At 34.6% G+C, this 13,084-nt stretch overlaps 1 protein-coding gene across 7 annotated transcripts in view; it reads left to right on the forward strand.

Moving 5' to 3' along the window:
• ERBB4 (erb-b2 receptor tyrosine kinase 4) overlaps positions 1-13,084 on the forward strand; it is a 1,173,590-nt gene that overhangs the window by 855,324 nt on the left and 305,182 nt on the right. The window lies entirely within an intron of this gene.

Here is a 13,084-nt window from a genome sequence, read left to right on the forward strand (position 1 = left end):
TTACAATGTCATTACACATTACACGTCTAACCTTGCCTACACACAGAGCTTATTGCCAGACAGTTTAGTGCTTACGAAAGACTGAATGATGGCCCCATGAGGATGACTGCATTCAAATCTTCAGAACCTGTGAATGTTATCTTATATGGTGAAAAGGACTTAGCAGATGTTATAGATCTTAGAATGATTATCCTGAAGTTATTTGAGTGGGTTACAAATATAATCACATGTGTCTTTATAAGAGGAAGGTAGAGGGAGGTTTGACTACCGTAAAGGAAAAGGTGTTGTGGCCATGGAAGCAAAGTTTGGAGCAATGTCACTACAAGCCAACGCCAAAGGAGTCTTTAAAAGCTAAAAGAGGCAAGGAACAAATTCTCTCCTGGAGACTTCAGAAGCAACCAACCTTGCTGACACCTTGATTCTAGCCCCTTAAGAGTCATTTTGGACTTCTGAACTCCAGAACTATGAGAGACTAAGGTAGGTGGTTTTAAGCAATGAAGTTTGTAGTAATTTGTTACAGCATGAATAGGAAATTATTTCAGTATTCTTTTAGTGACATAAGTCCAACCCAAATTCCTTTAGGCATAAAGAGACTGTATTAACTAACAGAAATGAGAAGTCCAAGACATAGCTTTTTGGACACAATTGGATCCAGGGGTTCAAACAACATCATTAGGGCTCAATCCTCTATTTGCTTCACTCTGCTTTCCTCTTAGGCAAATTCTCATTCTTCATGAAAGATGACTGGCCCTGGCAGGCATATGCTAAGAGCATTCACAGAGTTTATGAACACAGATTAAAAAGCTCTACCTTCCCTCTTCGGTACAGATTGGTGCTATTTGGGTCAAATGCCTATCTCTATTATCACTATTATCTCCTTGTCACCAGCTATTCAAATATACCTTCAAGTCAATCCCATCAAAGAAATTGAAGTGACATTTTTTGAAACAGGAGGTCCTTTACTCTCCTGCTTAGAGCATTTCAACGGATTCCAACAGCTCTTTGACCAAAACACAAAATCCTAAAAATGGCCACCAGGTCCTGCACAATCTGTCCCTTCTCCATCTCACCAGTTTACAGAGTACCACTTTCCCATACGCTGCCCATGTCAGTTTTCTGAGAGCACTAATCTGATTCCTTCCTCAGACTCTCTTGGCTAGAGTTACAATTGCTCATTTCCCCCACCCCTTTGCCTTAAGAACTCTTACTTACGCTTCTTATTTCAGCTTTAATGTCCCTTCTTTTGTGGGCTGACCTAATGCCATTTGCCCACTAAGTTAAGACAACTGCTATATTCTATGTTCTCTCAGCAATCTGTTTTATATATATATATGAAACAGATATATATATATATATACACACACACACACATATATATTTCTATGCATACATAAATTTATATGCAGCCTGTTTTTCTAATTAGCTGTAAACTCCATGAGGTAACAAAATATGTATTCTAGTTCATGTTTCAGTTACACCCTCAGCTCTTAGCAGAGCTAGCACAAAGTAGTTTCTCAGTAAATATTTTTTAAAATAAACACAGGGATATGCTTTTATGCCTTCACATTTCTCTTGAGTACATGTATTGAGCATTTACTCAATGTCTTAGACCCTGTATTAAAAATTCTACTAATTTTATGTCTAATCTTCATCACAATCCTGAAAGAAGATACTACTATTCACTTTAAAGAGAAGTAGCATGTAAGTAATTGCCCAAGGCTACATGGGTAATTACAGAGTCAGGGTTTAAATCTATGTCAAATCAAAAAACCTTAACTACAATGACTATTAAACAGTACTTTTCAGCTTTTAAAAAAAAGATGAACAATACCTGTCCAAATACATTTCAATATTGGAAATAATCCATTTACTTTCACATGTAAAACTGTAGCAAAATCCATTACTTAAAGCTTCCCTCTATTTTAGTTAAAGCAGGTTCAGTGTTCTCGGTAAAGGTCAAAATACTAAGCACATTATTATCTCTCCAAATTTTTAACAGACAGCTGGAATTCAGATGAGATAAAGAAAAATCTATTTTACAGCTTCCAGAGGAAACACAGAAGAAGTTAAAGGTTGCCTAATAACTACATTGCTAAAGTTTCTTTAGAGAGATTTATAATGGCCTTTTGAACTGTAAGCCATTGAAGAGCCCTTCCACTCCTTCACTCATGACTATCACCGCGGGAAGTCAGAGGGCTGTTGAATTCTTGGTGCTGATCGAAAATTTCTTTTCTCTTAAGAATTTCAAAGAAGTAGCTTCCTTGGCCTTTTGTTCTATGCTATGTGGAGATACTTCCTTTGGTTTCACTCTAGAGAAAATGATCAACCAACCTTCACTTCCATCATCTATTGGTTTGGAAAGAATGAGAAGAAAATAGTTATGATGGTTTCCTGTTTATTATTGATTTCTTCCAATAGATATTGTTTCCTTGACCCAAAACTGCTCTGAAATTGGGCATATGATAAAGACTCAGGGAGGCATTAGACAGCAGAAGAGAGGTAAGATTTTGAGTGAAGCTAAAGCTTCCTTTCCAATTAATGTCAAAGCATATAACGAAAGATCAAAGCAGTCAGCCTTTACCCTTCCACTTACTGTAAAGTTCTGTCACCTTTAGCAGAGGTAAAGGGAAGGGACAAGAGGGAGAAGATAGCAAACCTGAAAATAAATAACATGAGATGGTAAAATAAATGGACCCAAAAGTTTATGGAATATCATAAAATAGACAGTGCCAAGGGGATATTTGTGACCTTGTCAATGTCCTCAAGAAAGAAACCGAGTTAAGTTAGAACACTAACTTAACTGCTATATTCTATATTAACTTAGCACTGAATATATATTAGACTTATATTATATATTACATAATATATATTACATTGAAATATATTTATATATTATATCTATAAAGTGTATATATATATATTTTATATAGATGATAGATAAAATTATCTGTAATTGAAGGCCTGAGATAGAACTTGATAAACAAAAAATAAAAAAAAAAAGAAAACAAAAGTGATCAATACAGAGTGAGAGACCCATGACACCGTACAGTATAATTTTAACCATTCTCTACTTCTCCTTACAAGTTGTTCTCATAATACAACTTTCCCTCTTCAGGATTTCCTCTGAAGATCATGTTTATCCCATTAGCAAGAGTATGTAAACACTGTATATAACGATATATGTCAGAAAATGAGATACTTCATAAGTAACCTTTAAATGTCAATGGTTATGAGTATTGTAACTTAATATTCATAAATATAATTGATCTTTCCTACTTTTTAACTTTGTCTGTTATATATAATTTGACCACCCATTTATATTTAATCAGTTTGGTTAAACTATCTTTTTACTCTTTACATCTTTATAAATTAGTGGGAAGTCATTTATATTCTACTTTTTGGGAACTGGTGATATAAGACCGATGTTAAGATTATATTTTTGGCTGGGTGCAATCATTCATGCCTGTAATCCCAGCACTTTGGGAGGCAGAGATGGGAGAATTTCTTGAGCCCAGAGTTCGAGGCCAGCCTGGGCAACATAGTGAAACTCCATCTCTACAAAAAAAAAAAAAAAAAAAAAAAAAAGGCCAGGTGTCGTGGTGCACACCTTTAGTCCAAGCTACTTGGGAGGCTAAGGTGGAAGGATCACTTGAGCACAGGAGGTCAAGGCTACAGTGAGCCCATATCACACCACTCCACTCCAGCCAGGGCAACAGAGTGAAACTCTGTTTCAAACAAACAGATTCCATTTATGCTGACATTTCTTTTGTGGAATGAGAGAGATCTCTTCATCTGTATTATAACTAAATCAGAAAGAAATAAGCACTATTGCTATTGGTTCAAAATTAGTATAACAGAGAAACTGTCGATAAGCCATTCCCAAGTAAAACATCAAATCATTCAACTTTTCAGGGGAAGAGAGTCTAGATATGATAAGAAGATAAAATATAGTCATAATATATGATATTTCATTTTAATAAACCTTTAAGACATGGAGAAAACCACAATTAAGCAAAACCTGCAAACTATGAGTTACTTAAAATAATGTATAATATATTTAAGCATAGGGTCAATCCTATCTACATAGCAAAGCATTCCATTTAGTCTCTGTTCTTTCAGATTATCTTTAAAAATTCTCTTTATCTGTTATTTAAAATGATAAATATAAAGTTAATTAGTTATAATAGAAGAAAATACAGTTCTCAATGAAGTTTAGTGGGTGCTTAGCAGCTTTTTTGGAGCATTTGGGAGAAATTTTATGGGAAAACTTTTGTCTATAAACAAGAAACAGCAAGTAATCCCACTTCGCATTGTTAAAAGTAAATATAAGATGTTCACTTCTGACCAAGATGAAATAACAAAAGGGAGGCATCGAATTTACCTTTCCTCATGAAACAATCTAAAAAAGGACAAAACAGATGAAACAACAGTTTGCAAGAGACTGGAGAGCAGAACACAAGGGAAAGTGATTCCTGAGAGTGAGAAAATAAATGAGGTGAGCCTTATGACTGTTCTGGCTAACTGCCTTGAGAGAGATTTTTAAGCCACAGTATAAAGAGGGAGATCCCAGGAGGAGTCCCAAGAACTCTAAGTTGAGAAGACAGAGCTAGGAGTCCGGGCCGAATAATGCAGCTAGAGTTCACAGACAATACCAGAGAGGAAAGCAGCACAGAGAGACAACTGCACTGTAAGAAATATTAAAGGAAGTCCTTCAGACAGGAGGAAATAATACCAGATGGAAATGTGGATCTGTACATAGGCTGAGGAGCACCAGAAACGGTAACTACATGGATGAATATATAAGATTTTCATCGTATTATTTAGTTGTCTTCAAATACAATGTCCTGCTAAATCGAAAATAGTAACAATGTAATGTGGAGTGAATAACATGGGAAAGTAAGATGTATGACAATAGCTCAAAGGTAAGGAATGAAGAAATAAAAGCATCCTATTTTAAGATCCTTAGAATAGATGTGAAGTGGTAGAGCATAACTTGAAAACAGGCTGTGATAAATTAAAGATGTAAACTGGGATTTTGCTTCTGTGAAGATGGAGGAAATATACTTTTACCTTTTCCTCCCGCTAAGTACAAATAAAAACCCTGGACATTATAAGGTGACTCTGAAAAGTGGACAGAAGAGGCAGACAGGTGTGGGATCTTGGAACCCAAAGAACAATGCAGAGGTGAGTTCTCTGAGTTTTCTTTTTGCTGCATATATCCCAGATGTCCAGATGAAGAAACTGGCAACTCAGAATCCCCAACAGATGCAGATAAAAAAAGCCCCAGCAAAAGCCTGTTCTTTCTACTCAAAGAATCTGAAAAGGGGCAGGTAGACAAGACAGAAACCTTTTAGACAATAACTGCTCTACTCCAGCCAAACACCACACAAAAAAAATAAACAAACATACAATGCTAAAAATAACAAACAAACAAACTTCATTCAAGCTCGCAAAAGAGAGGAGAGTGTAGACTTCTACTCTCACCAGGCCAACCTCCCTTCCATGTGATGTCAGAGAAGGCAGGGTATGGAGTTCATATTTTCATCTCCACTGAGTGATAGATACTAGGCAATATTGGGCAGGGGGTCTTTTTTTTTTTTTTTTTTTGAGATGGAGTCTTGCTCTGTCACCCAGGCTGGAGTGCAGTGGCACGATCTCGGCTCACTGCAAGCTCCGCCTTCCAGGTTCACACCATTCTTCTGCCTCAGCCTCCCAAGTAACTGGGACTACAGGCGCCCACCACCACACCTGGCTAACTTTTTGTATTTTCTTTTTTTTTTTTTTTTAGTAGAGACAGGGTTTCACCATGTTAGCCAGGATGGTCTCGATCTCCTAACCTCGTGATCTGCCTGCCTTGGCTTCCCAAAGTGCTGGGATTACAGGCATGAGCCACCACGCCCAGCCCAGTATTGGGTTTTAACCCAACACTTGTGGCCTTGGGCAGCTTACACTCTCTGTGACTCTGGCCACCTATAAAATCCATGATCATTCCTATTTTTCATGATGGTTTTGAATATTAGTATTCATAAATGAAGAAAGAATGCCCCCTCCAAAAAGAAATAAAACTAAAGGCCAATGTATCTCTAAAGAATCTAGAGGCAAAACTCCTTAGCAAAGTAGTAGCAAATAACATTCAGCAATATATACAAAGAATTATACAACATAACCAAATGAGTTTATTCCAAGGATATACAATTGGCACAATATTTGATAATCAAAAATGTAATATATTAACAGTCCAAGGAAGAAAAAATTCATTATCATGTCAATTGATACAGAAAAAGCATTTGAAAATTTTAACACTTGTTTCTGTTTAAAAATCTCAGAAAAGAATAGAAATTCAGAGTAAGTTTCTTCCCTTCATGAACACCATCTACAAAAATCCTACAGCTAACATTATGCTTAATGGTGAAAAGCTGAAGGCTTTTGCACTAGATTGGGAACAAGAAAAGAAAGTCCTCTCTTGTCACTCATTTAACATAGTATTGAAAGTTCTACCTAGCAAATAAGGCAAGAAATGAAAAATAAAGCATATAGATTGAAAAGGAAAAAAAAAAATCTCTCTATTCACAGATGGCATGATTATGTACATAAAAAATTTCAAAAAATCTACAAAAACCTCCTAAAATAAATAAGCAAATTCAGCAGATTATAGGATAAAAGATAAAACTTACAAAGCTTAATTGTATCTGAATACATGTAATTAACATGGGGACATAGAAATTAAAACTATAATACTATTTATAATTACTTAAAAGATGAAATACTTTGGTGTAAATTTAACAAAACATATACAGGACTTGTATGCTGAAAACTACAAAATACTGATGAAAGAAATCAAAGCTGATGTAAATAAATGCAAAAGCATACTGTGTTCCTGTACTGAATAGCTCAAAATCATAAAGATGTCAATTCTCCCTAAACTGATACACAGCTTTAGTACAATTATTATCAAAATCTCAAAAAGGTTTGTTGAGATAGAGTCAAGATTATTATATAATTTATATGGAAAGGCAAACAAGTTAGTCTAACTAAAACAATTTTGGAAAAGAAACAAATGAAATGGGAATATTCAGTCCACATATTTTCAAGATTTATTACATAGCTGCCATAATTAAGGCTGTGTGTTATTGGTAGAGGATAATACACAGATCAATAAAACAAACTCAGAAATAACTCACACAAATATACCCAATATATTTTTTACAAAGGTGCAAAAGCAATTAATTAGAGGAAAGGTAGCCTTTAAAGCAAATAGTGCCGAGCAAATGGACATCTATAGAGCAAAAAAATGAACCCTAAGCTACATCTCACATCTCATAAAAACATTAACTTTCAAAACAGGTCATGAGATTAAATGTAAAATGTAAAGCTATAAAATTTTGAGGTAAAAAATGGAGAAATCATTAGGGGTTTAGAGTTAGGTGAAAACAATTTAGAGTTTGCATGCAAAGAACAATCTATAAAAAACAAAATGATAAATTCAACTTCATCAAAATTAAAATCATTTGCTCTGTAAAATATCCTAAGATAAGAATGAAAGTATAAGCTACAGATTATGAGAGGAGATATTCAAATCAGATAGTTGTTACAAGACCAATACCTTCTTATGCCTGCTGTACAGTAATATACAAATATTCTGAGACAGCAGGGTTTGCAGCAGAGAAACAGTTTAATGATTGCAGGGCAACCTAGTGAGGAGATGGGAGGAAACCCTCAAATTTATCTCCCTGAGAATTCTGGGCTGGGGTTTTTAAGCACAAGGGGCTGGAAAACTATGACCATTGGTTGGTCAGAGTAAGAAGGATGAAGTCATCAGGATGTGGAAACTCCATTCTTTAGTGAGTCATCTCCTCATAGGGTCCTTCAGACCAGTTGGCATCAGTGGGGTCCTTCAGACCAGCTGGCATCAGTGATTTCTCTGGCATGCAGGACATGAAAGAACATCTTAAGGCAAAACCTAATGTTTCATAATGTTCAAATAGTTATCTATAGAGCAGTTAAGGAGAACTATAATCTTGTGACAGGGTCTGCATGACTCTGAGACAAAAGCAAACAACTATGAGGAAGCAGGTCAAACAGAAAGCTGCATTAATTACTAATGATGAGTGTGCTGCAAGCTTGGTTTCTTTTCTTTTCTTCTTTTCTTTTCTTTTTTCTATTTTATTTTGAGATGAAGTTTCACTCTTGTTGCCCAGGCTGGAGTGCAATGGTGCAATCTTGGCTCACTGAAACCTCCACCTCCCGGTTTCAAGCGATTCTCCCTCCTCAGCCTCCTGAGTAGCTGGGATTACAGGCATGCAACACCATGCCCAGCTAATTTTGTATTTTTAGTAGAGATGGGGTTTCATCATGTTGCCCAGGCTGGTCTCAAACTCCTGACTTCAGGTGATCCACCAGCTTTGGCCTCCCAAAATGCTGGGATTATATGCATGAGCCACTGTGTCCGGCCACTTGGTTTATTTTCATTTCTCCCCCTCCCATCTTCCCTTATTAGTGTTATAAAGTTTATAGGAATGGTTTCATAGATAGATGGAATATACGAAGAACAAAAAGTAGCACTAAATAGCAAATAAATAAATAAATGAAATCTAATTACAATGGTCAAAAATATGAAGAAACATTTCTCTGAAGAGTATATAAATGACAAATAAGCATATTAAAAATGTTTGACATTATTAGCCATTTTATGGAAATCTAAATTTAAAACAATGAGATATTACTACACCTATCAGAATGACTAAAATAAAAAGAGTAATGAAATCAAATGTGGGAGAAGATGCAGAGAAATGTAATAATGAATACATTGTTGGTGAGAATGTAAAATGGTACAATCACTCTAGAAAATAGTTTGCTACTTTCTTAAAAAAAAAAACCTAAAAAAAATGTTACTACCATATAACTCACCAATTAACTCCCGAGAATTTATTACAGAAAAATGAAAATTATATTTATGCAAAATCATATACACAAATGTTTATAGTAGCCCTAATTGTGTAGCTCCAAACTGGAAACAACCCAAATATCCTTTTATGAGTAAATAGTTAAACAAATTGTAGGAACCCATACTATGAAATACTATGATCAATAAAAAGAAACAAACAATAAACACAACAACCTGGATGAATCTCTGCATACGTATTCTAATTGACAAAAATGCCAATTATAAAAAAATTACATACTGCATGATTCCATTTATATAAATTTTAAAATTACCAAATTATAGTAATGGAGAAGAGATTAGAGGTTGCAGCAATGGAGCTCTAATGGGTAAGTTTAAAGGGAAGGTGGGAGACAAGTCAGTGTGAAGATACAAGTAAAAAATTAAGGATTCTTGCTATGAGGAAATCTGTATTTTGCCTATATCAATGCCAATGTCCAGTTGTGTTACTGTACTATAAACTTTTTAAGATCTTATGAGATAAAACGGGGTGTCTATAACACGGTATCTCTCTGTATCATTACTTACAACTACACATTCATATACAATTATTTCAGAATAAAATATTTAATTTAAAATATTTATATTATAAACCCAAAAGACAAAATAGCAAATCAAAAGTTATAGAGCTCATAAGCCACATATGCAGAAAAATATAAATAGAAATAAAATAAAATCATTTTAATAATCAATTTATCTGAAACATAAGAGAAAAGAAGAAAAGGAGGAAGAGAACAGAATGGACCAACAGGAAAAAAAAACAAAGATAAATTATTTCAACTTAATTATTTCAATTATTACATTAAATGTAAATGGTTTAAACACCCTAATTAAAGGCAGAGATTATCAGATTGGAATAAAGAAAAACAAAGCTCAATGATTGCTGCTTACAAGACATGGATTTCAAATATAAAAGCACAAGTACATTTAAAGTAAAATTATGGAAAAATGCTATGAGAGAGAAATAGACGGAAGAGAGTAGAGAACCAGAAATGTATGAACAACTTATTTCTTATAAATATGCAAATTTCATACAGAAAGGATATCTTTTCAACAAATGATACGGGAAATATTGAATATCCATATACAAAAACTGAATAGATCCTTACATAGTACCTGTGATAGTTCATTTTATATATCAACCTAACCGGGGCATGGGGTGACCAGATATTTTTTTAAATATCATTTCTGGACATGTCTGTGAGGATGTTTCTAAATGAGGTTAGCATTTGAATTGGTATACTAAATGAAACAGATTGCCCTCACCAGTGTGGGTGGGCATCATCTGGTACACTAAGGGTCCAAATAAAATAAAAAGTTGAAAGAAGGGAGAATTCACTCTCTCTGCTTGGTTACTTGAGCTAGAACATTGCTCTTTCTCCTACTCTTGGAATGGAACTTACATCATTGATGCTTCTGGTTCTTAGGCCTTTGGACTTGGACCAGAATTTATATCATCAGTCCTCTCTGACCTCAGGCCTTTAGACTCAGATGGAGACTGCACCACTGACTTCCATAGGTCTCTAGCTTTCAGGTGGAAGATGGTGAAACTTCTCAGTTTTCATACTTGTGTGAGCCAAATGTGTGTGTGTGTGTGTGTGTGTGTGTGTGATGTGTATAAAGTCTCTTAATGGCTCTGGTTTTCTGGAGAACCGTGACTAATACAGTACCATATGTGCAAATTAACTCTAAATGAATCATATGGATAATTGTGAAACCTATAAAACTTATAAAAGAAAATACCAAAGGAAACCTTTGTGAACCTGGGTTGGACACACCTAAAACTTTTTAGATATGATGTCAAAAGTATGATTAAAAAAAAGTTGATAAATTATCAAAATGAAAAACTTCTACTTTCAAAAGACAGTATTAAAAGAATGGAAAGACATGGCTAAAATTGGGAGAAAATACTTGCAGAATATATAGAAAAACTCTCATTACTCATTAATAAGAAACAATCAATACAATATAAAATGGGCAAAAGATTTGGTGGCACTTGACCAAACGAGATATGTAAAAATAAGCACATTGAAAGATATTCAACATTTTTAATCATTAGGAAAGTGTGAATCAAAACCACTATCAGGAACTACTACATTCAAATTAGATAGTTTAAAATTGAACAAACTGACCACATCAAGTGTTGGTGAAGATGTAGGGAAACTAAATTTTGAGTTGCGTTCATTGATGGTAGGAACGTGAAATGGTACAACTACTTTGAAAAACAATTTGACAGTTTCTTAAATAGTTAACCATATACCTACCATATTGTCCAGCCATTCCTGTCCTGGGTATTTATCTAAAGGACAGGAAAGTGTATGCCCATACAAAGAATTTTACACATATATTCACAGTAACCTATGACTACTATTTTTAACATCCAAAATGGAACAGTCTAAATGTCTGTCAATAGGTGGATGGATTATAAATTTCATATATCCATACAATAGAATATACTCAGTAATAAAAGTGAATAAACTATTGATACGTGCAGTAACATAGATGAAACTCAACATAATTATGCAAATGAAAGAAACCATATAAAAACAGAAAATATACTGTATAATTTCATTTATTAAAAATTGTAGGAAATGCAGACTAATGTACAGTGAGTAACAGAAAGCAGACCAATGATTGTCTAAGGAGGATTGTGCAGGAGGCAAGGATTACATAAAGTCATGAGGAATCGTTTGGAGATAATGAATACATTAATTATCTTGATTGTAGATGTGGTTCATGATGTCAGCACTTATCAAATGGTATACTTTATATATGAGCAGTATATTGTATGCCATGTATACCTCAATAAAACTGCTGCATGCAGACACACATACACACATATTCCTCTCTTAAACTATACTGAAAGAGGTTATTCAAGAAGTAGCAAGATTTGTTGATAGATCTAAGTCTGCCTTTAAAAAATTTTTACACAGTTCACCAGAGGGGCCTATTTAATAACCCCAGGATATAGGACAAGAAAATATGAATTGGAATATTTGTTTCACTGTTTCAGAACTAGTCAGGATCACAGGTGTGGGCGATTTGCTCTCTCAAGCATATGTTAGAGAAGTTAACTTTCACAGATTTCAGATATAGTTCTCTGCTTATATTACGCTACCATATTCAGTGCCATCCCAACCCACCTCACAAATGTTCTTGCCATAAAATTTTACATCTCATGATAAGTAAAGTTGGTAACTAATGGAAAGATAAAGTTGATTTTGATGTTGTAATCTTCTTTAGAATTATTAATATTTCATGAAAACCACATATAGTTGTGTTTCAAATACCTCAAATCACTTTCAGACACACAGAATAACATTTGAAGTATTTATGGCTCTTCTTATCAATATCAAATCTCCCTTCACTAAAATAATGTTATGCAATATAAATAATAATATCCTGAATAAAAGATATTCAGTATAAAGGGAAACAAAGATGGTTAGCCTTAAGTGGAAATTTAAAAATTATTTGGCCCTTCTGCCATCAACAGCAACAAAAAATAGAGATAACATAGAGATAACACCAAAGACTATTGTTACTACTTTAATCTCTACACTTCTGCATAAATAGTCACTGTAATTTGCTGAATATTCTTTTAAAACTTCTTACTTACATGTGATGACTTGACTAATAGCAAGGTAGACCTAGCCAGAATACAGCAGGGTCCTGTAGAAAACATATTTTGGCTGGTGCAGTGCCTCATGACTGTAATCCCAGCACTTTGGGAGGTTGAGGTGAGTGGATCACTTGAGGTCAGGAGTTTAAGACCAGCCTGGCCAAGATGGTGAAACCCTGTTTCTACTAAAAATACAAAAATTATCTGGGCATGGTGGTGTGCGCCTGTAATCCCAGCTACTCAGGAGGCTGAGGCAGGAGAATTGCTTAAACCCGGGAGGTGGAGGTTGCAGTGAGCCAAGATCCTGCCACTGCACTTCAATCTGAGTGACAAAGCAAGACTCTGTCTCAAAAAACAACAAAAAAAAACTTGTGTTTTATTTCTATTCCTTTCTCCCCTTCTTACCCTCCATAAATTATTCTTTTTCTTTCTCTTTTAATACTTTTTTTGTTTCAGGACAATATTATTTTTTCTATTTCTTCATGAAGCACTCAAACTGAGAAGCCAAAATATTTTATGTATTA

The sequence above is a fragment of the Hylobates moloch genome, unplaced genomic scaffold (genome assembly GCF_009828535.3).
Source record: "Hylobates moloch isolate HMO894 unplaced genomic scaffold, HMol_V3 SCAFFOLD_1, whole genome shotgun sequence".
NCBI classification, from domain to species: domain Eukaryota; kingdom Metazoa; phylum Chordata; class Mammalia; order Primates; family Hylobatidae; genus Hylobates; species Hylobates moloch.